This window comes from Protopterus annectens, chromosome 7.part0, assembly GCF_019279795.1.
Source record: "Protopterus annectens isolate FY-2018-M chromosome 7.part0, PAN1.0, whole genome shotgun sequence".
In the NCBI taxonomy this organism is placed as follows: Eukaryota; Metazoa; Chordata; order Ceratodontiformes; family Protopteridae; genus Protopterus; species Protopterus annectens.
Window position 1 is genome coordinate 1,855,440,615 of NC_056739.1, and position 23,919 is coordinate 1,855,464,533.

General features: G+C 38.6%; 1 long non-coding RNA gene across 3 annotated transcripts in view; it reads left to right on the top strand.

Annotated features, from left to right (window-relative positions):
- The window catches only part of LOC122807252, a 1,461,171-nt gene that overhangs the window by 654,118 nt on the left and 783,134 nt on the right, over positions 1 to 23,919 (top strand). For all 3 annotated transcript variants that reach the window (XR_006365609.1, XR_006365610.1, XR_006365608.1), the window contains one exon: positions 16,776 to 16,813. This is a non-coding gene — a long non-coding RNA (uncharacterized LOC122807252). The remainder of the gene's footprint in view (positions 1 to 16,775; positions 16,814 to 23,919) is intronic.

The following is a 23,919-nucleotide window of genomic DNA, read 5'->3' on the forward strand; positions in this document are numbered from 1 at the left end:
TCACATTTGGTAGAAAGGTAGAATGCACAGATGAGTGAATGCTCATGTAAGTGAATCACATTTGGTTGAATGTAGTTTTATATAGTGCAGGGGAATAGCAGTGTGCAAGAAAATGAATGTTTAAATTTAAAAAAGTTGTGGTTGTGATGATGTGCAAGACTGTGTTACAACAGTTGTGCCTACAGGTCAGAGTTAAAGTAAGGGTTAGGAATGGGGATAGAGTCAGCATTACACATGTTTTGTGTTGTCTGTATTCTGTTGCCTTTTGTCTTGTGTAGTGGTATTGTTAGGGGAGGGTTTTCAGTAACATAATGTGTAGGATTAGGGTTAGGGTTAAGGACAGGGTAGGGTTAGGGTTACGTTTAGGGTTAGCAGACATGATTCACCTTCCTGCACTACCTTACTCAAGTATGTAACCGTAACCCAAACCCTACACATTACATTATTAAAAACCTTTTCCCTAGCAGTATCACTACCATGACAACACTTGGTCTCAGTTTAGTAGCTGCAGTTTACTGATAAATTGCTTTTTTAGTGCTAGAGAAGTAGTCAATCTTTTGTAATTCACTCTTATGAGTCATTCAATGTTTGTGACTCTTTTTTTTTTTCTTCTACCAATTGTGATTCTCTCTTTTGAGTTTTCTACCTTTCATGATGTAATCGATGATATATATATATATATATATATATATATATATATATATATATATATATATGGGTCTACTGCTTTTAGTCAAATTCCATTTGGTCAAAAATGATTTCAGGCAGCCCACTTCACTGAAACCTCATTTGGCTGAAAGCACATTTGGTCAAATTACATTTGGTCAAAAATGGTATTAAGCCCCTGCCCTACTGCAGTGCAACCCTGGAGTGAGAATATAAAGTTAGGGTGGGTGTGGGGGGGGGGGTGTAGCCCCCTCACTTTTTGCAACACATTTTTACTTATGTTATATGTTTTAATGTGGGGGGATGTGCCCCCCATGCCCCTCCTACCTTTATATTCTCACTTCAGGGTCGCACTGTAGTGGGGCAGGGGCTTAATACTATGTTTGACCAACTGTAATTCAACCAAATGTGCTTTCAGCCAAATGAGGTTTCAGTGAAGTGGGCTGCCTGAAATCATTTTCGACCAAATAAAATTCGACCAAATATAGTAGATCCATATATATATATATATATATATATATATATATATGTATAATATATATATATATATATATATATATATATATATATATATATATATATATATATAATATATATATATATATATATATATATATAGAGAGAGAGAGAGAGAGAGAGAGAGCCACGTTAACTTAAAACAATGTAAAAAATAGAAGTAATGTTTATGCTAAGATGTCACAGTGAAATAAATCATATACATAAATTCTGGTCATGTGAGTTTTTGCTTTTTCTATTTTCATATATAACAGTGTTTTTTTTTTATTTTGTTGTTTGCTTTGAAAAGAGGCTTTAAGACAACATGCAAGTGAAAGAAATGCAGTGAAAGTAGCAACAGAACAAAATGAGTCCAAAAAATGCAACTAATTGCTAAACTCGACGATGACAAGTTAACATAACAAGGAGCAATAATATTAAAAAAAATAGTGATTAAATGTAATCTGAGTTTTATGTTATGATATATGGAGAAAATAAATATCCAGAGACATAATGCAATTATAGGAACATGTCCAGGCTAGGAAAAAAATGTCTTTAACCAAAGTTAGTTATAAATGTTACTGAGCTACACTGATAAAAACAAAATGTAAACAGACTAAAATAACATGTTAGATAACTCCCCACCACCGTGGTACTTCAACTTTCAAAAAGGCAAAGACAGAATATACATTGTGGATAACAAACAGGGTGGTATTTTGTAATAATCATCCTGCATCTCAAAAGCAATTGAATTTATTATCACTAACAGGGAGAAAGCATCCCTACCGTGCCTACAGATTTATCTTATATCCATCTATTCTACAGATTCTGTTTAAGTATGGGAAGCCAGTAAGCCTATTTTAAACAACAACACAGTTAAAATGTACTAGACAGAACATTTTTTTCTCTATAGCGCCACAAACAACATGGTGACAAATACATGATTTTTTTCCGCTGTTACTAATTATTTTTAAATTTGTATATTTAGCATTAGTGTTAAGAAATTAGACAAGCTGTTCTGAGCATTTCCTAACAGCAGATACTAGAAAAGTCTGTTTAACGTGTAGCAGGAAGTTCATTCACACGAGGATTTGCTAGTTGGAAATAAATATTATGCTTGTCCACCCCTAAATATAAGAAATACATTTGAAAGGTCTTCCACAGCTGTACAAACATGCAGCTAGGAATGCAGTTTTAGCTCAGGAATTTACAAAATATCAAGATCACATCTAGGATGCCCTCCAAAACGAAGCATACAGTGTGGGAACTGAATTCTAAAACAGACAGTTCAGCAAAGAGCTTGTGGGGAATAGAGGAAAAATTCCAGCATTATATAAAGAACAAAGCAGAGGTACACAATCCATAAATATACAGAAAATTAAACAGATTGTCATTAATTCATATACTTTATACACTTAAGAATTCTTCTGAAAGTTCCCACGGTTAATAAATGTGTGCCTTTCAGCAACCAAAATGCAAAGCAAATATAAGATCTAATAGCATATTATAAACATCATTTAACTTAAAGGCACCATAACAAAAAAAAAAAAAAAAAAAAACAAGATGCTCTTGTTGACAAAAAGTTCCTGAATTAGAAATTTATCAAATCCTAGTATTTTGAATTTATATCTCTCCAGTCTGATATACAACATCCTTATTTGCTAATGAATGTCATTGTTCTTAGTTGTATTAAACATATAATTAATGTGGTATAGTATGTAAGCACCCTTAAACTCTCTGTAAGCTATAAAACCAAGTATCACAGTGGACTTTGTCGATAAACAATAAATTGTAACCTACTACTTCTTGCTTAGATACTGGCAAGATTCATTGTCTTATTCAACATCAACAATCTAATAAAATTATTATTGTTTTGTTACAGTTTTGTGTTGACTACTGTACTCTGTAAAGTAAGTCACTTAGCTTACCTCAAAAAAATAACTGATAATGAAAAGTTTGAGACTGTCACTGTTCATTTCTTCCGATCAAACAAGAGACTCCAGATAGAATAAATCTTTGTTTCCCGGCCCTTAGCAACTAGCAAGCCAAGTTCCTTTCCAAGTTCCAACACAAGCAGTAACCACTGACCAGTGACCATTAAGCAAGCAAGCACCCAAAGAAGAGTTAGGATCCGATCAGGAAACAAAAATTTTGGCAGCAATAAATATGTGTAGGTAGCAACTAGCACGTTTTGAAGTAAGACTGTTAGCGTTAGTCAAATAAAGTAATTTTCCTGTCCTGCACTGCTGTTAATACTGATTGTTTCTCCCTCTCTTTTTCAGAAAGAGAGTGAGAACCAATGAGTAGTCACCCTGCCATTCACATCACATGCGTGCCTGCGGACGTGGCACTCCACCCCCTTTCCATGTTACTGTGCAGTTACCGCACAGAGTTCTGGGCATCACACACTGATACAGAACTCTCCATAGTCCGGACTGCCTTTACAGCAGTCTGAGACAGTCCAGCAACCAAATTTAAAGGAAAAAAAAATGGAACTCGCCGAGCAACGAGCAAGCGCAGTTCCAGTTCCGGGACTTTGCGAGTCAGTCGGACTTGTTTTTTTATGCAAGTCAGCCAGTTTAATTAAAAAAATATTTTTTTTTGTGCAAGTGTTGTGTTGTTCTTTTTTTCCTCACACAGCTGAGGGGGGCTTTAGTCCAGCAGTCCAATGCCACGAGCCGCCACTGCTCACCTCTATCTTTGCAGTTACCCTGTCCAAGGGGAACATCAGTACCCACAAGCAGCTGTGTCTCACATTCAGTCTCACTGCTACAAAGTAGCTCCCTTCCTGAAATAACCACCTCACCAGTCCTGGCTGCAAGTATGCAGTCTGTCTGGGTCTCACCCAGACTGCCAGGCCCACTTGTTTGTCTCCTAGTCTGACCACGTGTAACTGCATAAGTACATGGTACTGCCTAATCCAAATCCTCCCCTCTCAGGACATCTGCAAGGCCATAGCGCCATACCCCTGTTGCCTCAAGACAACCTACTATTGGCATTTTGTCTTTCCCACTTACTGGCTCCCTCACCTTTGGTTCCTCACCATGCCTCCATGGGCATCTGTATGCCACATGGCCCCACTGGTTGCATTCAAAACATTTAACCCTAGCTCTTGGACATGTACCAGGACTAGTGGCTTCCCCTGCTACTGGCAGATTCTGTTCTGGCAGTCTGTGCTGCTCACCATGGGTTCCTTTAGACCCATGAGCAGTACTGGGGGTCCCCTTCCTGTGCAGGGCTGTCCTGCTTGCTAGGTATAGGTCTCCCTTCTTCCCCAACTCATCTGAAGTAGCATATTGTCTATCAGATAACCAGATCCTCATGTCCTCAGGCAAAGTGCTAAGGGTTTGTTCCCTCAGTAAATCGTCTGCCAGCCCTTCAAAAGTGGTGACCTGACATCCACTCACCCAGCTATGAAAATAAGTGCTCAGTTCAGCAACATATTCACACACACTTTCATCTGCCTTGGGTCTATGTTCACAAAACCTTTTCCTATACATTTCAGGTGTTAGCTTAAAACATTCTAAAAGACATTTTTTTACAGCAGTATAATCAAAACATGCAATGTCAGACATTTTAGCCAATGCATTTGCAGCTTTACCATGGAGTAAGGGGGTCAGGAACCGTACCCAGAGCCTTTGGTCAACACTATACTGTTTCCATACCCTCTCAAACATATGAATAAAACTATCAAAATTATCCCCCTCTTTAAATTGCAGAAGAAATTTACTGACCTGTTGTGCTTCTGGGGGGTCCAGTTACTCCCTTCCCCATTACCTCCCTGATTCTGGTGAAGAGTCAGCATTTCTCTCTCATGCCTCTTCTGATGCTTCTTTTCCTCAGCTTCTATCTCCAAATGCCTGGCCTCCAACTCAAGTGTCTTTAGCTCCAGCTGGATTTTTAAGTCCACTGCAGAAAGGTTGAGCTGCCCATTCTCCGAGGATATTGTATCTCCACTGCCAGTCTGATTGTCCTTCACAGAAAGGTTGAGATGTCTGTTCTCTGAGGATATTGTATCTCCACTGCCAGTCTAATTGTCCTCCTGGATGCTGTTTTCTGATGCAGCTGTAACTAAGGCTGCAATCAGGTCTGCTTTAGTCAGGGTTCCATGCGCCAGTCCCCTAGCCTGGCATATCTCCACCAGCTGGCTCCTTGTCAGCTTTCCATACTCCTCTGCTGACATGCTGCCTGCTCACCCTGACTAACTAAGCTAACAAAAGAAATAAAACAATTGTAATCTGAACTCTTGAGTATTCACTGTGTGGCTGATTTAGAGTACAAAACACCTTCAGATATCACTGTATATAAGCTACAGAATTCACTCTACCCACACCACTACAAGCTAATTAGTATTTGCCAACTACTTAATATGTGATGTGGCTATCCCAGCCACTGCAAACCACAATGTGACACCCATGCCCTGACCCAGCAATCAAGGAGCCTCAATCCTCACCACTAACACTAGAGAGGCTGTCTCATATGAGAGGAAAGGATAACAAGTACACATAGGAAAGTGCAATTTCCCTTATGAGCACACAGAGATTACAATCAGTCTGAGGCTGGTTGTTCCCTTGCTCCCCATGTCCCCAATAAGACTCCCCACTGGCACAGCTTTAGGGTCCAGATCTCAGCCTAGCTAGCAAGCTAACCTCCAGTACCCTCTCTGTCCAACCAGTGTTTCGTGTCCCTGCCCAAGTAGCTCACACACACACACACACACACACACACACACACACACACACACACACACACACACACACACACACACACACATACACTTTGAGATAAGTATTTATACAACTTCACAGACACTCCTGGGAAAGGCTGACTCAGATTCTCCAGCTGTGCCCCTATACCCAGACTATACAGTAGTAATTACTGCCAATACCAGCTAATAATTATTAGCTACCCAAAGGCCCTTAAAGGGGTGTCCAATTATTACTGTGCAATATTATTATCCAATAATAAGTATGACTAAACAGTCTTAAGGCTTATTTGGAAGGGCTTAGTCCAGGATCACTTATAAGCATGCAATGTACTCTAGAGCTTAATTTATCTCTACATAAACCAGCTACAGTTGAAAAGGGTTTAAAAATATTTAATAATAAATACTAAAAATACAAGACAAAACTACTATACCACAGTGCTATTCAAGAGTTCAGAGATCACACAGAAACTTAAAATAATTCAGTAGTACAGATCTGAAATAACAGAAAAACATTTAGTCTAATCTTTATAGTCCTAGCCTTTTCTACAAGAAAACACACTTCTAAGATAACTTACTTAAGACAACAGGCAGTGCTGAGTTAGATGTTCAAGATCAAAATGCTTATAGTTTCTGTCTGAGCAATAGCTTTTAAAATCACTAACAAACATTTCTGCTGGGCCATCCCAGATTACATCATGTTTTTTGACACTTAGGTTTCCCAGTATACACATTACATCATTTTGACACTTTCCTGGTTCCCAGGCCACACCAAAACTGCATTTACATTCTTTTATACTTAAATCAATAAAGGACATTCCACTTGTAAATTCTGGTCATTAACTTTAGCCTTAAAACAATCGAAGGAATGTGTTACTCCAAACCTAATGACTCAGAGCTCTGAAGATCAAACGAACAAACAAAGCATGATTTTAATTTCAAAGAACAGATGTGAAATTCTTGACTTAGTTTTCCTTACAGAAGATGGCAATGTTGCTACACTCTTGAAGTTCAACATTTTACAGTATTTTTCTTTCACTTAAGAAATAAGCCTGTATTTTACATTTGTATTTACAAATGCCAGAATTATGTATCAAATTCTATTTCACTAGGCTGGCAGCCTTCACCCATCTCTACCCAATCTTTATACCCTCTAGTACCGGTAACAGTGTGGCTCAGGCAGAACATACATGGTCGGATCATGATTTTGCAAGTACACCTCTTATTTTGAGGGAAGGGGAGCATCTTCCTAATGATGTTGAGTTTCCACCTTTAATTTCTGAAACTCATAATGCTACCAATTTAGGTTGCAATGGTGCTGGTCATTCTAAAATGTACAACAAATTGTACATTAGACTCATGGCTAAACAGGAAAGTGCCATCAGTGCTAGAAGAGTGGGGTGATTTACCACTCTTTGATACACAACTGGTTCCATTCAAGGACAAGTTGCTTGAATATAAGAAGATTCAGCAAGAAAATCTATATTTCTGATAATGCCTCAGAACTCAGCAGGTACCTAAAGGTGCCACATTCCCTATACCACCAGGAACTTTTGGCTTTATTTGATCATCACAGCTGTGAGCTTCTGGAACTCATGACCAAGCACAATACCATTAAACTTGATAAGTTACAGGAAGGTATTCTTGTTTTGGACAGGAGTATTCACTACAATTTATTGTATGAAAGGTACCGTCTGCAATATGATCTTATTTTGGACAGGAGTATTCACTACAATTTATTGTATGAAAGGTACCGTCTGCAATATGATCTTATTTTTCAACAGGTAGACAAAGTGGTTTCTGTCATCTCTAATCAGAAGGCAAAGAAATTAGATCAGGACTGGAGGGCATATCAGGCAGGGAAAGCCTACCCTGCACCCTTGACAGCTACAGAGAACTGTTTGGTACATTTTAATTGAGCAACTAAAGATATTGCTGCACGTGAAGACTCAGGGGATGTTGTCACTTTAGTTACACTGGCGCCGAGATGTTCCGAAAGGCTCAGAAATCGCAGGCCACAACAGTAGAGTCCTTATCCACAGGGGAACAACTGGAGACAGCCAGGCCAGAGGAACGGCTCTTATCCCAACACAAGGAGGTAGCAGAGGTGACTGTTTTCAAACCACCTAGTATTATTATGAACTCAAAGAATGATTTTAAAATTTATAACTATACTAATGTTCTTTTTTCTGTTTCACATGCTGATTTGTTGAGTAAAGGGCACAAATCTGTGCCTAGTAGACAAAGTGATTTGGCAGAACTAATTTGTGATCTCAAACTATATACTCATAACTTGAATTTAAAATTTTTACATAGGAATGACTGATGCATTTAATGTTAATAATTATTCAGCCAGGATGCGTAGTACTTATAACCCTGATTTACATAACATTTTGAAATCTTTTGAGGAAGTTTGTGAAATGGACTTTCATCATTAATTAGGTAAAGCAAATTGTGTTTGTAATCTCACTGATGCTGAAGTAGAATTATTAACAGAGTTGAGGGGTAGAAAGGATCTTAGAGTTATGCAGCCGGATAAAGGGGGAGGCTTAGTGGTGATGCAGAAGGATGTGTATGTGCAAAGTATGTTTAATCTGTTGTACAGTGACACCTATTGTGAAGCCTCCCTCAATGAAGTCAATATTGCTTACCAGAAGATAGACTGTGATTTACTTGACACATTAACACAAGATTAAATTAATATTGACAAATACAATTAGATGTCTACAAATTCCCCTAAAACACCAGTAATGTTTGGGGTGCGTAAGATCCACGAGGACCTATATAACCCACAACTATGCCCTATAGTGGATTCTGGATGGTCCAAGACCAGCTATATTGCTTGCTTATATATAGCTATAATACTTGGACAACCAACTTAAGGATAAGGTTTTGAGAATGCCCCATATTTGTCGTGATTCTTGGTATTTTTTTGAAAAGTGTAATGATTTAGTATCTTCTGGGGAAAATATATTTTTGACTATAGATGTCAAATAATTATATAGTTGCATTCCACACAGTACAGGTCTGACATGGTTCTCAGATTTTCTATGTGAGGGGCTAGATAGTATAAATGTTTATACGCAATTAATGGATATAGTGTTGAAAAATAATTATATCTATTATGTAGGGCACTACTTTAAACAATTACTTGGTATTGCCATGGGTTCAGAGTGTGGTCCATTATTTGTGAACATTGTGATGACATGGTGGGAAAGATGTTATCTGTTTCCTTCCCCATATTTTGCCAATGTTCCCTTATACTTGCACTATTTGGATGACTTGTTTGTAGCATGGAGGGATTCTCCAGAGAGTACTTTACAGTTCATTGATTATATAAAGCAAAGTACTACTTTTCCTAAATTCACATATACGGATTACATGGACAAAATACCCTATTTGGATGTTATGATACATAGATTGAAGGGTGGGCAGTTGAAATCTACTATCTTTACGAAGCCCACCTATTCTAATAGCATCTTACTTTTCACAAGCAGTCATTCTATGCATGTGAAACGAGGCATAGTGAAGGGCCAATTAGTAAGAGCGGCCGGCATAGTTTCTAACTATGGGGATTTTTTTGCAAGAATGTAATACAATGTGCTAGATGTTTTTGGACAGAGAATACCCCTACAGTTTGGTACTTAATATTAAACAGGAGGTGACAGAAAAACATCTAAATGGGATTTATTTGCCTATTTTGAACAGCCTTGAGGGGCTATCCTCTGACCATATAATGTCTAAAACTGGGTTTCTGGCCATCAACAGTTTTTCAGGGGACAATATTGATTTTGTGCCCCAAGAAAATGAAATTGTTGATAATAGTCCATGTCCCCAGGATGTGCCTTTTTGCCCATTTGTATCTACTTTTTCCAACGAAAGTTATATAGTGCAGGATATTATTAATAAGAACTGACGTATTCTGTTGAGTGAACCATTAATGGCTGAAACTTTTGGTAGGTTCCCTAAATTTGTTTTAAGAAAGGGCAGAAATATAAAAGGCCTGTTGGAACAAGTAACAAATGTGGGTGTAGTAGGAAGGATGGCACCTTGTGGAATGTGCCACCAATGTAATTATATACTATAACAAGTCTCATCATACGTGATAAGAGGATTTATATAAAAGGAAAATGTAGTTGTTATACCCATGCAATAGTGTATGCCGCTGTGTGCACCAAGTGTCCATCCTTTTATATAGGCAAAACGCAACGTAAATTGGCACAACGGATTTAAGTCACTGTGATGAAAAAAATGCCTTATATAGGCATGTGAAAATCTTTCCTGATCACTTTTTCAAATTTGTGGTGTAACAGCAGGTAAAATGTGGGGATAGAGGGGGTCCCTGGAAATTGTTCCTCAAAGAGAAGAAAACCTGGTGACAGGCATTTCTCAATGCTTTCTTGCCACCAGGTTTAAATGATGTAGTGTCTATCTCCAGTAAATTAAAGTTAAGAGTATTTGATAGATGAGTTTTCCTACCTGTTTTTGGATTTAGGTTTATTATTTATAACTTATAAAAGATAGAATAGATTTTATTCTTATATATTTTTTTTTGTATTTTCATTTTCAAAATATATATTTTTATATATATTTTTTGTATTAAGTAGGTTGAGCTTATGAGATTATTTAAGAAAATATATATATTCATATACGTATTATATATAGTTAGATGTTTATTAATGTATATAGTCTTAATGTTTACTGCAATGTTTTATAATTTGGTATTAATTGGTGTTAATTGATTTTTCAGGTAGGGTGTGATGTATAAATATTGTTGCATTTGCTTTTTTACATGGTCTGAAGAAGTTTAGTGATATCTACCAAATGAAAGCGCTCACCATTTTATGTTGAATAAAAGCCTTGGATTTTATTTGGGGATTCCAGTCTGTGCGACTTTTTCATTTATATTTGCTGGTCGCTTTGTTTGTTGGTTTACCATGTTCCCCTTCAGCTGACAACCTGCCTCCTCTCTTCCTAAATGCTGCTGCTGACTCCATAGCATATCCTGTTTCCATCCTCATAAACCACTCAGTTAGTGAAACTACCATTCCTGCCCTCTGGAAAATGTTCCACACCATGCCAATTCACAAACGTGGAAACTTTATTGAGATCTCTGATTATCAACCTATTGCCATACTCTCTCCCCTCTCCAAAATTCTTGAGCACTGTGTTTATAAACAAATCTCAGCTTACCTTATTCATGAAAACCTAATTACCCCTACTCAACATGGCTTCTGTCCTCACCACAGCACCACTACTGCACTTATTTCCTTTACTAACTCCATCTCCCTAGCTAGAGACAATGATAAACTAGTGTCCTGCATCTTTTTAGATCTCTTCAAAGCCTTTGACACTGTCTCTCACCCCATCCTCCTCTCCAAGCTCTCTCAACTCATCCTCTCCTCAGTAACTATCTCCTAGTTCAATAGCTACCTCACAAACAGACTGCAATCTGTAAAATGTCTTTCTGTTCTTTCTCTTTTCTCCTCATCCAAATGGGTATCCCTCAGGCTGTTCTTCCTCCTTTTCTCCTCATCAAAATGGGTGTCCCTCAAGCCTCTATTTTAGGCCCCTCCTTTTTAACATTTTTACTAACCAACTTCACACATCCTGTCCTCAGTCCTCCCTCATACAGTATGCAGATGACTCCACCATCATTTCTATTGCTGATAGCCCCACTGACCTGCTAACCCTGACACAAACATCTTTCGACCTCACAGAAACATGGCTTACAAACAAGCAACTCATACTAAACCCTAAAAAGACAAAACTTCTTCTCTTCCACCCAGAATCCCTTTACCATCATAAATCCTCATTTACCATCTCTTCCCTCAACAACACTATGATCATAGCTGAATCCCACACTAAACTGCATGGAGTAACAGTGGATGATCAACTAAAATTTGACCTTCATGTACTTAACTGCATCAAGAAAAAACACCAAAAGCTTGGTTTACTCTATAGAAGCAAAAGGTTCCTCACACCCATCTCCAGGATTTCACTAGCCCAAGCTTACCTTCTGCCCAACCTCTTTTACAGCTCTCAAAGTTTATCCAACTTACAGTCCTCACTACTTTCCAAACTTGAAACCACCTACAACAAAGTTGCTAGATTTGCAGTTACTCTACCCTCAAGATCACACCACTGTCTCACTCTCCAGACACTCAGCTGGCTAGACTTTCCTAATCAACTCTTATTTACCCATCTTCTCATTATCCATACTATTTTGAATAAGCCCTCTTGTTGCCCTAGCATTTCTTCACTTGTCTCCCTCTATAAGCCCCCTCGATCCCTCAGAAGCTTTGACCAATATCTCTTACAAATTCACAAACCTAAAAAAATCTATTGGACAGAATTTCTACAGCTACTTCCCTGCTCTTGCATGGAACAAGCACTCCATGACCCTTAGAAATATTTCCCACATCCATGAATTCAAGAAGGCTCTCAAAAGGTACCTTAATAGCACATGTATTTGCCTCTGTAATCATCCCACATGAATTCTCCCCTTTCTCTACCCCTATCCTATCTATTCCTCCTTTCCCTACTACCATAACTCACTTAACAACTGCTCTGTATAGTACAATTACCCTCTGATGATAACCCACTGTGTCATGTAAATTCATTTAAATGTTTTATTGTATATTTCTTTGCAATGTTTTTCTTCAATTTTATAATGCCTATTACTATATTATACTGTGGAGCTTTATCTACATTTGCATAACTGTTTTATTCTATATTGAATTCCATTTTTGTAATTTTTTCTTGCTTACTTGTACTGTAGAGCTTTTCTCTCCAGGCCTCCACTGAAAAAGGGCCTTTGCTCAGATGGACTATCCCAGTTAACAAATGTCAAATAAATAAATAAATATGGAAGAAAGAGGAGAATAATTAAATAACAACACACCCATTACATTAAATAACAGAAATTATAACATTTTAAGAAAGAAATATGGAGGAAATGGAAAGAAGGATGAAGGATATTGTTGAAGAAAGTATACATGTAATAAAGCAGAAGGAAAGGGATGCCAAAATTTGTTATTGGTTGTGAACAAAATATGGATGAGGGAAGTATTGGTTTGTCTGAATTGGTATTTAAAGGAAATGGGAATGATCTTCCATAAAGATAAATGTAAGGATTTGGGTGATGTGCTGAAAAAAAGGGGAATATATTTTTCAATGAATGAGGCACCTTTGCTAGGGATACAATCTGGGGAAAATTATGTAGTTATGATGCAATGGGAGGGTTCAATAAAAGAAATGAAAGAACTAAGTCTTCTGTGGAGGATGTATAGATTAACATTCAGGAAAAATATGTATCTGGTGAATTCTGTATTATGGAAAAATAGCATATATGTCAAATGTTTATATGATCCCACAAACATATGAAAAGAAAATTGTGCAGTTAGTGTTTTATTTCATATGGGGCACAAGATTAAAGCTAGTGAAAAGAGGTGTGCTGTATAGGAGTGAAGATGAACGTGGATTGGGTTTCTAAATCCAGGTGTTTATTCAGATTCTTTAAATAGGTATAGAGTACTGATGTGTGTAAAGGAAGAGAATGAGAAATTAACAGTGGGTATGTTTAAATTTAAGTACAAAAAAATTCTGGGAGATAATGAAAATAAGAAAATAAATATATATGTAAATGAAGAAATTAAAAATTATCAAGAAAAAATGCTAACATGGAAAATATAACAGTCCAGAGAAAGATAGATGACTGTGGTATAATAATGTGATGAAACAATATTATTATGTAAATCTATGGGAAATTTTGCCAGAAAAGTGATTAAAAGCATTAAGGTCAGGAAAAAGTAGTGTACCAAGATACTAGAGTATCAGGATTTCCTATGAAGACTGGTAATAAATAAGTTACCCATAAAGGGAAGTGTGCCACATCAAAAGAAAGTTTTTATGTGAAATGTAAAAGAGTGGTGAAAGTCTGGAAAAGGTTGCACAAATATTTTTTTTTAAAAAATGAATGACATAATGTAAAGATGACTATAATTATGCATGAATATTATAAGCACAAGAAGAAAGAATATGTGAGAAGGGTAGATAAGAATTTATTGTGAGTAATATGTGTTATTTGGAATGAAAGACTGAATGAAATGATGGCAGGTATATTGCAAAAAGTAAGATTATGGCTGTGGAAGAAGGAGTGGGGATCAGTTATTGAAGAATAATAATAAAGACATTATAAAAATGATAAATATAAAAAAAATTGAAATGAGTATGTATGTGCCTGTAAATATGTAAATCTATAAATAATGTGTTTTTATGTTTTATAAAATAAAGGAACCCTACTGCTTTTGATAGATGCTGTGTGATCTTTTATATCCATCTGAGTTACCACCAACTGAAACAGATGGGGCCTCGGTTTGGCATTTCATCAATTTATTTAATTATTTATTTATTTTCCTAGATGTTTTGGTGATTGGGATGCTCATTGTTCAGCTGAGTTATGGCCCATATTCAGTGGAGGCTTAGGGCAAAAATATGCCCCAGATCTACGGGATGAATGGAGGTTATGGCCAGACACTAGATGAGCCATAGTTCTTCTCAAATGAGAATTGAGGAGATTGGGTTATATGATACTTGTCCACAAAAACACTCAAGCCAGATGAGTCCGTACCATCCTGAACTAGAAGTACAGAGAGGGAAGAAGAGAATCAGGCAGTAGATTGTAGGGACTAATTGTACCATGGATCTTCGTATTGTGGAATGCTGTAGATCCCCGCAATGTAGTAATGAAAGTGGAGTGTAACAGATGATATTAAAAATGGCATTCAACAGGTGGTAAATGGGTAAGGGGGAGATAGGTATAAAGGGAAAATGTAATACTGAGGGTACTTAAAAGGAAGAATTAGCAGGCTTATTGTCTTCTGCTGTCAAGCAAAAGTAATACATAATACTCAATCTATTCATAATGAGTATTGTGTCATAGTCTCATAGATTCATCTGATACAGATGTTTCTACATTTTCCCATATTTTACAATTGTTTCATTGCTGTTGGTATCATGTAAATATATTTACCTGGGTTCCTAATGAAACTCTGAGGACAGTAATTGTGGTCTTCAGAACAGTGAAACCATAAATATGACTATGGACAGCATATGCTAAGTCCTAGGTTGCAGTGCATTAGATCTATTCCACTTCACTAAATGTGCAGAGATCTTGGTGTTAACATATAATATTAGCAGATATGATACTGCAGACCACCCATAGTGTAGGCTAAGAGGGTGTGTGTGAAAACAATTTAATGGCATTACATTGAGTATTAAGATTTACTGTATTTGTTTTGAAATTGTACTTTATTTTTCCAAGTTGTGAGATTTGTACTTATGGATCATGTACCTTTTAAGAAACACTACTATCTGCCTTATATCAATCTTTAGAGCCCCTACAAAATGGTATGCATGATATATATCACCAAATGAAGATCTTGATGAGTTTACTAGGTACCAGAAGCAGGATGACCATCTTCTTCATATCTGAAATATTGAATGGGTGTAGCTGTATATCAAAACATGGGCTTCCTTCCACAAATGCAAGCCTTCATACTGTATGCATCTTGACATAATGTCATAATTATCATAATGTCCAAGCATTTGTATCACTCATTCAGTCAGAATTCCACATGATAGATATGCCGTTATGTAAATATTAGTAAAAAAGAACAGCTTCTTACATTTTGTGGCCTTAAATTCACTTAACCGCTTTTGGATATGTCATGGGAGATTTTCCAAATGATGTTCACCAGTGAAAAGTTCTATCACATTTTATCCTGTTTTCTCTGGAACTGGAGCCACTTCTGGCAAGCTTCACACATATTGGTCATCATCCCTCATTGTGTCATTTTTGGGTGATAAATGACTCATCTGTACATGTTCCATGTAAGTTTTAAACTGAAATCATTGTTTTAACAGTATCATTATTTCATTATTACTAGCATCTAATTTATGTAACAATCCATAACCAGCCTGTGCTTGCTGTGTTAGGTATAGTGACCAATATAATAAACAGTATTATTTTGGCCATCTGTACTCTGCCGTATTTTTAGTCATTTTTAAGAAGACTTTGGTTAATTTTACATGTTTAAAATCAAATTATTGTGTGAGGGATTATTTTCTTTTGTGCAGAGAGGTTTATCAAAAGCAAGCAGCATTTCTTGTCACCTGCTGTCTTGAGTCTGCCCTTCTTCATTTCATTTAAAAGTTTTTGTCCGCTAATATCCAGCTGTTGCATGGATTACCAGTCCACTATTGCATGCACATCTGTATCTCAATTGGTTCTGGTTAGTTGTTCCTTATCATGTCTGTGATCAAATTCACTGGTGGTAGTCCAAAATACTATGGGATTTCCAAAATTCTAGCTAACACTCTGCCAGGATCTAAGTCTCTAACCATTTGCATACCTTTGTTTTATCCTCAACACCACTGTAAATAACAGTGAGTTTCATCTAGGAGAAAATATGCCAAAACACTGCTATTAACATTTTATCTCTAGTCACAAAATGTCAGTGTGAATCATCACAAGAGCTATTATGATTTCTTCAGTTACTCACCTACTTATGGGCTGGTGCTTGATTCAACTTCATTCCAAATTCCTATATTCATGTTTTAAAGCCCACTATGCTAGTCATTTATCTGCACTTTTAACCTTAATCTCCAAGCCACATTGATCCTCATCATTCATCATAACCTCTCCTAACTATCCATTAGGTGTTCTGTCTTATGTATGAACGTTTAGATCATTGCGTGTGTCTTCAATGATGAGTACCTTTTCTACTTAATTTATTTGTATGTCTGTTGTATACACATTTCTATATTTAATCATACTAAATACCTTAATATAGTACTTTTGATTCTTTACATTATTTTGTTTATATTTACCTTTTTGTTATTTCAGGCATTTTCCCAGTTCTGCTTTGGTCCAGCTGACGCTCGGTAAGTACCATATATTTCTTTATATGCATATTAATAAAAGTAAACAATATCCTAATCTTGTTTATTACTTTGTTTTCAGGATACCCAGTCTTCTAGTACTTATTTATGACTGACTTTAGCATACACCCCCTTCATTTAGTACATTTCTTGTTTTATTGCAGGACTAGAATGTCTGTACTACCAGTTCTTACACGCTTTTTCTTTTCTTTTTCCTGTTTATTACAAAAACAAATAGTATTTTATTAGCCTACTGCATCTACTCTAGCCGTTGACGGGCAGGAAATGCAGATTCTGGCTGAATTCAGCCACTTTGCTCCTTGGTTGTGTAGTCATTTTTGCTAAGCCATAATCAGAACGGTATCAGTTACTTATTTTAAATTCTCCTTCTGATAGACTGAAGTCTGCATTCCTTGAGGCTAGAATTTTGGAACACAAGTTAAAATAGAATGGGTTAAGATTCTAAAGAGTGCTCACAGAAGACATTAAGTCATGAGTTGAGCAATAACAGACTCATGGGTGTGGGTATATTGAGGATTACCCACAGCTGACGTGGTTTGATCATGAGGGCAAAGCCCAAGTATTTAAACAAAGACAACCTGGGTAAATCCTCAATATACCCACACCCACAAGTTAGTTATTGCTGTTATACAATGACATTATTTGAGATGTTCCTACTCTTACACAGTACATTAGTACTGTGGAAAACAAGCAATAGAGGAAGGAAGATCACATGGCTTTTTTTTTTTTAATTATAACATCTGGACATTTGAAAGGTGTGAGAGAGACAGGGCAGAAATATTAGGAAAATTGGGTACATTTCTTTAGTTTTTCAGGACATATGTGATTTTCATTGTATTTGGTCTGCCCTGAATATGTACCTGTCAACCAGATATGTGAACAAAGCTATAAGTAAAGGGGGGCAAAAACTTCAAAAGGGGGACCGATTGTAAATGTTGCTGTTATAAACTTAAAAAGCTATGAGAATAATATTTGTGTTACTGAAACTGAAATGTGTGTCATTATTTAGTGACTTCATTCGTGGTGCTGCAGTAGCATTGTCGCCTCACATTAAGATGCTGTCCGGTTCGATTCTCAGCTAGAGCGTCTTCTGCGTGGAGACATGCGTGAATGGGCATACCTTCGTTGAAGGTTTTGCATCAGGCCTGGCAAGCCGGTATGTAAAAATCAACTGCCAATCATTAGCGGACTAGAGTTCCGCTGTGGTGACCCCTAACCGGGAAAAGCCGAAAGACACAAACAAAATTCCTCAGTGCTTTGTCAGAAAACCACAAATATTATGAGGAACAGCAAAAACATGAGGCAAAAATTTGTATAGTTGAGACTAATGCCTCTGTATCATATACCAATAGTAAATATGTCTATCTGCTGAATGATACTCCAGGGACTGGAATTTTTTCTATTGGTATATGTTCAATTTACAATGGGCACGCTGGTTGGGCTGATAAAGCAGCATGCAGCTTTTTGAATACTAATGAGCTATCACTGTATAATTTTCTGTTTTCTATAGCTTTGCTCTTTGTCTCTCCAACCTCCTCTTATAGCCAAGTATGCTGTTAGCAGCCTGAGTCTCATTCCATGTACAATCTATGAGAAATACTTTTTAGGCTACTTTTCCAAATTACTGAAATACAATTTAAGGAAAAATGTTCAGCATCGGTAGTAAATGGGAGAGGAGAGGGACTTCTCACACAGATGTTATTTGCAAATAGAATGACCTGCTACATTTAGCTGTGTGGATTATGTATTTATAACTACACCATTTCACTACTTATATCATGCTCCCAAACAGATACATAGTGTAATGACTGCAATATTATATATTTAAATGTGTGTCTATGTATGTGTACATAATTTTTTCATAAACACTTACTAATAGCTGATGGTTCCAATGGAATCAGTCCACTACCCCATCTACCAAATTTAATAAATAAATTAATTAAACTATCTAGAGCAAATTGCTTTAAATAGTTGAACTTTTGTGATGTTCAACTTCTGTGATAGGTTCTTAGGGTGTTACTAGGCTATTGAGCTGAAGGATTTTACAACCCTAGCCGTTAAATTCCAGTATAATACTAGATGAGAGATATTATCTATTCGCAACATTTTTCTAGCAAGGACTTCCCATATCCATGAGAGAAGCAGGGGCAATTGCCTGTAAAAATTTATGGTTTCCCATCCTGTCAACCAGGTTGTGCTTAAACAGGGTTATGGAGGTGCTCTGTTTGATATGGATTCAAAGTCTATTTCTATCTGTTTCTATCTCTTTCATTTCCCTGCTATAAATACCACATTTGCCCGGTTTTGCACGCCAGGCAGCACCATTTAGCTAGGGTATAACTATTCCCGGCTCCACAAAGTCTCGTCTTCAGTTTTTCCCTTGGAACTAGACAAACTTTCAACTTAAGCACTCAAGCCATTCATTTCTCAGCCCAGCACTTGCTCAAAACGCATAGCAAGCACTTATAAACCCTAGCACTAGACCCTCCTATACTGTACAGAAGGACAAGGCTCTCTATTCAACCTTACCAGCCATTCAGTAAAACAGTTCACTGTACCTATCCAGGCATGTCCAAAGGGCAGCTTCAGGCGTACTCTCCAGTCCAACTTGTGAATCTGGGCATTTTGAGGCAATGTTACAACTGCCTCATGTACACAGACAACCCTCTACTCCTACCACTATACACTAATACATGTGAGAGATGCAATTATACAGCCAAACTGGAGGCTAAGCTCTCCCAACCCAAGGCTGGATCAGACAGTCAAGAGGAGAAGGGAAATATTTGCACCACACCACCAGTCTCACATAGACCCATTAAATCAGCACCGGCAAAAAACACACATAAATACATGAAAACATACTTGGAGGCTCTAAATAAAAATCTGCAAAAGCAACAGAGACCTCCAAAGCAGACATCCAAGCAACCTCCACCCCAACACAAATCATGAAACACATACTTCACAAAACCAGTGTGCCATGCAATCACAGCCCTTAAGGCAAAATAACATACCCAACATATTAGTAATACGTGATTCTATAGTCAGGCACACTGACGTTCCACTCACTAGGCTGAATAAGGAGAAGGTTAATGTTAGCTGCCTGTCGGGTGCCAGGATCCACCACATAACACAAGCACTCAGGTCACTCCAGAACAAGTACAGATACGACTCTGTCATTGTCCATGTTGGTGTGAATGACCTGAGCCATACCTCCCTGGACTACATGAAAAGAGACATGGAAGAGCTCTCTGATCTTGTAGCCTAGGCCGGTATGACCCTGACCCTGAGTAGCATCCTGCCCTCACCAAGAATGATACCACAGTATAAAGAAAAAATTATCAATTTCAACAATTGGATAAGTTTCCGGTGCCATTCAAAGGGGATCCAGTGTCTGTCCACCTGGGATGACATGCTCGACAAGCCACACTGCTTTGCTAGAGACGGCTTGTATGAGTCACCTTTAGGCTTTCAAATACTGGCCAAGGCTCTTGCCACCCCCATAGTGCCTTTTTTAGGCAAGGCTCAAAAGACAAACCCACCACCATAAATAGCACAAGTAACAAAGAACTGAGGGTGATGTTACTCAATGCCGGAAGTCTAAACCTCAAAATGCATGCACTCGAGGCACTCCTCAGTATGGAGAAAATTGATATATGTTCAGTAACAGAAACCTTGTTTAAGGCTCCAGAGAGCACCCCAGCACTACCAGGCTGCAACCCATACCATACATTTCGGCCACAGAATCCAGACCGAAATACAAAAGGTGGGGGCGTATCCATATTCATCAAGGATACCCACACCTCCAGGTTAGTGGCACAGCACGATACTTCAGAGTTCATCCACATGCAACTAACAATGGGCAGAACAACTGCAATTCAAATTATAGCTTGCTACAGATCACCCACCATGTCCCAGGACCCCCATTCCACATTTCGGGAAACACTGGGAAATATAAAGGTCTTACCAAACACCCTAATATTGGGTGATTTCAATTACTCAAACATTAATTGGGAGAACTACTCAAGTACTAACTCCCTTGCTCAACATTTCCTAGAATTTATAAACTCAAATGCCCTGGATTAACTGGTCAACACTCCCACCAGAGGTGACAACATACTGGACCTTGTCATCACCAACATGGGCAACCGGTGCTCCACACCGGAGGTCAACCCCTCACTGGTTAGATCTGACCATAAACAAATCACTTTGGATATCCACATTCTGCTCCCACCCCTGGACAAGGAAACCCACCATGAAAAACTTTTCAAAAGCAAACTTCACATTACTTAAGACGGAGGTGGAAAGTTTCAAAGCCCCCATGCTAAAGGATAACTTCACCCCCTTTCACTCCCAAAATGGCCCATACCCCTACCAGAAGAATGTAGAGCTCCTGAAATCACAAACACTCAGGTTAAAACAGCCCTCTCCAAAGACAAAAACACAGCATCAATGGGACTGGACACAGTCCCAGGCTGCGTTCCACACGAGCTCAAAGATGAACTTACCCCTCACCTAAACACACTGTTCAAACCCAGCCTCTCCACAGGTTACATATCCATAGAGTGGCACACAGCAATGGTTATTCCGCTCCACAAAGGTGGAGCCACAGCAGACCCCGGGATCTATCGCCCTATAAGCCTGACTAGCTTTGTCTGCATGGCTATGGAGCGCATCATCATGGAACTCATTAACAGAGACATTGGGAACCTCCAAACATTGGACCCTACCCAGTTCGGCTTTGTTAAGGGCAGATCATGCCTCCTAAACCTGGTGGCCTTCTTTGAGACAGTTACCAAGGCTATAGATGAGAGAAAGGTGGTCCACACAGCCTACCTAGACCTCACAAAGGCCATTGACACCATTCCCCATTCTGGTATTATAGAGAAGCTCACCAGCCTGAGCATAAACCATACGTCACAAGATGGGTTGCCAACTGGCTCACGGACAGAACCCATATGGTAAGAGTTGCGCGATATAGGTCTGACTCTAAACCGGTTACAAGTGGCATTCCCCAAGGCTCAGTCCTAGGACCCCTCCTGTTCGGCATATACTTTTCAGAGGTACAGGCAAGCACAGGAGGGCTATGGCTGACCAAGTTCGCAGACGACTGCAAACTAGGGGCTATAATTGACTCTCCGGCTGACACAGACATCCTCCAAAAGGGTCTCACTGAGACAGACACCTGGTGTCAAAATCATGGCCTCAAGCTAAATGCCAAAAAGTGCATAGTCATCCCCTTTGGAAAAAACAAAGTACCCACAAACTATCACATAGGCGGTAGTCCCCTAAATACGGAAGACATAATAAGGGATCTGGGGACCCAAGTAGATAGTAAACTCTCCTTTGATAATCACATTGCCAAAGTGGTTAGAAAATTCTTCTACGTGGCACAGATTATCACAAAAGTGTTCGCATCCATATCAAAAGAGGTCATTGTGCCCCTCTACTCATCGCTCGTCAGACCCATCATAGAGTACAATGCCCCATTTGGGATGTATCTTACAAGAAAGCTGCAATAGCTGGAAAGACCACAGAAGTACCTCACCAAGAGGATCACTGGCCTCAAACAGATGCCCTATGCAGCTCGACTGAAAAAACTCCAGCTGTATTTGGTTGCATACCGCCTACTCAGAGATGATCTCTGCCTGACATACAAGGTCATGTCCAACTCAGAACTGATGGACATGCTCCACCTAAAAAAAAGCTTATCCCCCTTGAGCCACATGCTCTAGGGATCTAAACCTCACCACAGCAATAAATAGGACATGCTGGAGGGCAAGATTCTTATCACAGAGACTTCCCATGCTTTGGAACAAGATTCCAATCTACATTAGGCAGAGCTCCTCACTAACACTCTTCAAGAGAAACCTTGACGAGTGGATGGGAAACAGAAAATTTACCCTGGGGATCACTTCTTTGGCTCTGTTGGACAGAGGCACAGGGAACTAATCTAAGGGGCGGAGAAAGCCAACACATTCTGGCTAGGCTTATAAATGCCTTCGGGCAGATAGGCTAGTACCTACCTATGAACCTATGAACCTATTCCAGAGGAGTGGCAAGCTCTGAGAAATGTATCTGTCCCTCCAGCAGGTCCTATTTATGTCGCAGGCTAGATTGAGGTATCTGGAATGGGTGACTCTAGTTCCATTTGACTTATGGATGTGCAGCATTTTCATAAGATTTGGGTCAGAGATAGCCCTGTAAACCAGACATAAGTTGCCTCTAAGTAGTCTATATGTTACTGAGTACAGTGACAGTGACTTCAGTCTGTCCATATAAGACATGTGCTGGACACCCTGAATTTTCCTTAGTTAGAAGTCTCTGAGGTTTCTCAAGTTGCTGCAGGTGTCTGGTACGGTACATAACAAAGGGAGCATTATATTCAATAATAGACTGATAAGGGATGAGTACAGGGGAGTTATAACCTCTTCTGCTCATGAGGTGATGACTTTGCTAATCAGGTAAGTGAAGTAGAATGCCTTTCTCACCACAGTAGACACATGGTGGTCGAAGTTGAGGTCACAGTCAACTTGCGTTCCTAGGTCTTTCACTACAGAATTGGTACTTAGGGTATTATTATTTATTTTATAATCAGCAGGGACATTGTTTTTACCAAAGGGAATGATGATGCATTTTTTAGCATTTAGTTTAATACCATGGCTTTGGCACTAATCATCTGTGTATGCCCCTTTTGAAGAACGCTGACATTGCTGGGGGATTCAATGATATCACCTTATTTGCAGTCATCCAAAAACTTGGTTAGCCACAGTCCCTCTGTTCTGCCCTGGACTTCTAAGAAGTATAAGCCAAACAAGTGGGGGCCCTGCCCTGACCCTTGAGGGGCCTCACTTTTGACAGATTTGCTGGTGGAGGAGAAGTCACACACTTTGACTGAGTGTTGTCACTCTGTGAGCCAGTTGCAACTCACCTGACAGCATAGGAGTGGATATTCAACTGGGTTAATTTGTCAATGATGCCCAAATGTGGGATTGTGTCGAAGGCCCTGCCCAAGTCAAGATGGCTCTGGTCACATGCTCAAAGAAGTCCACCAGTTTCAGCATGCACAACCTACCCTTGACAAAACTGAA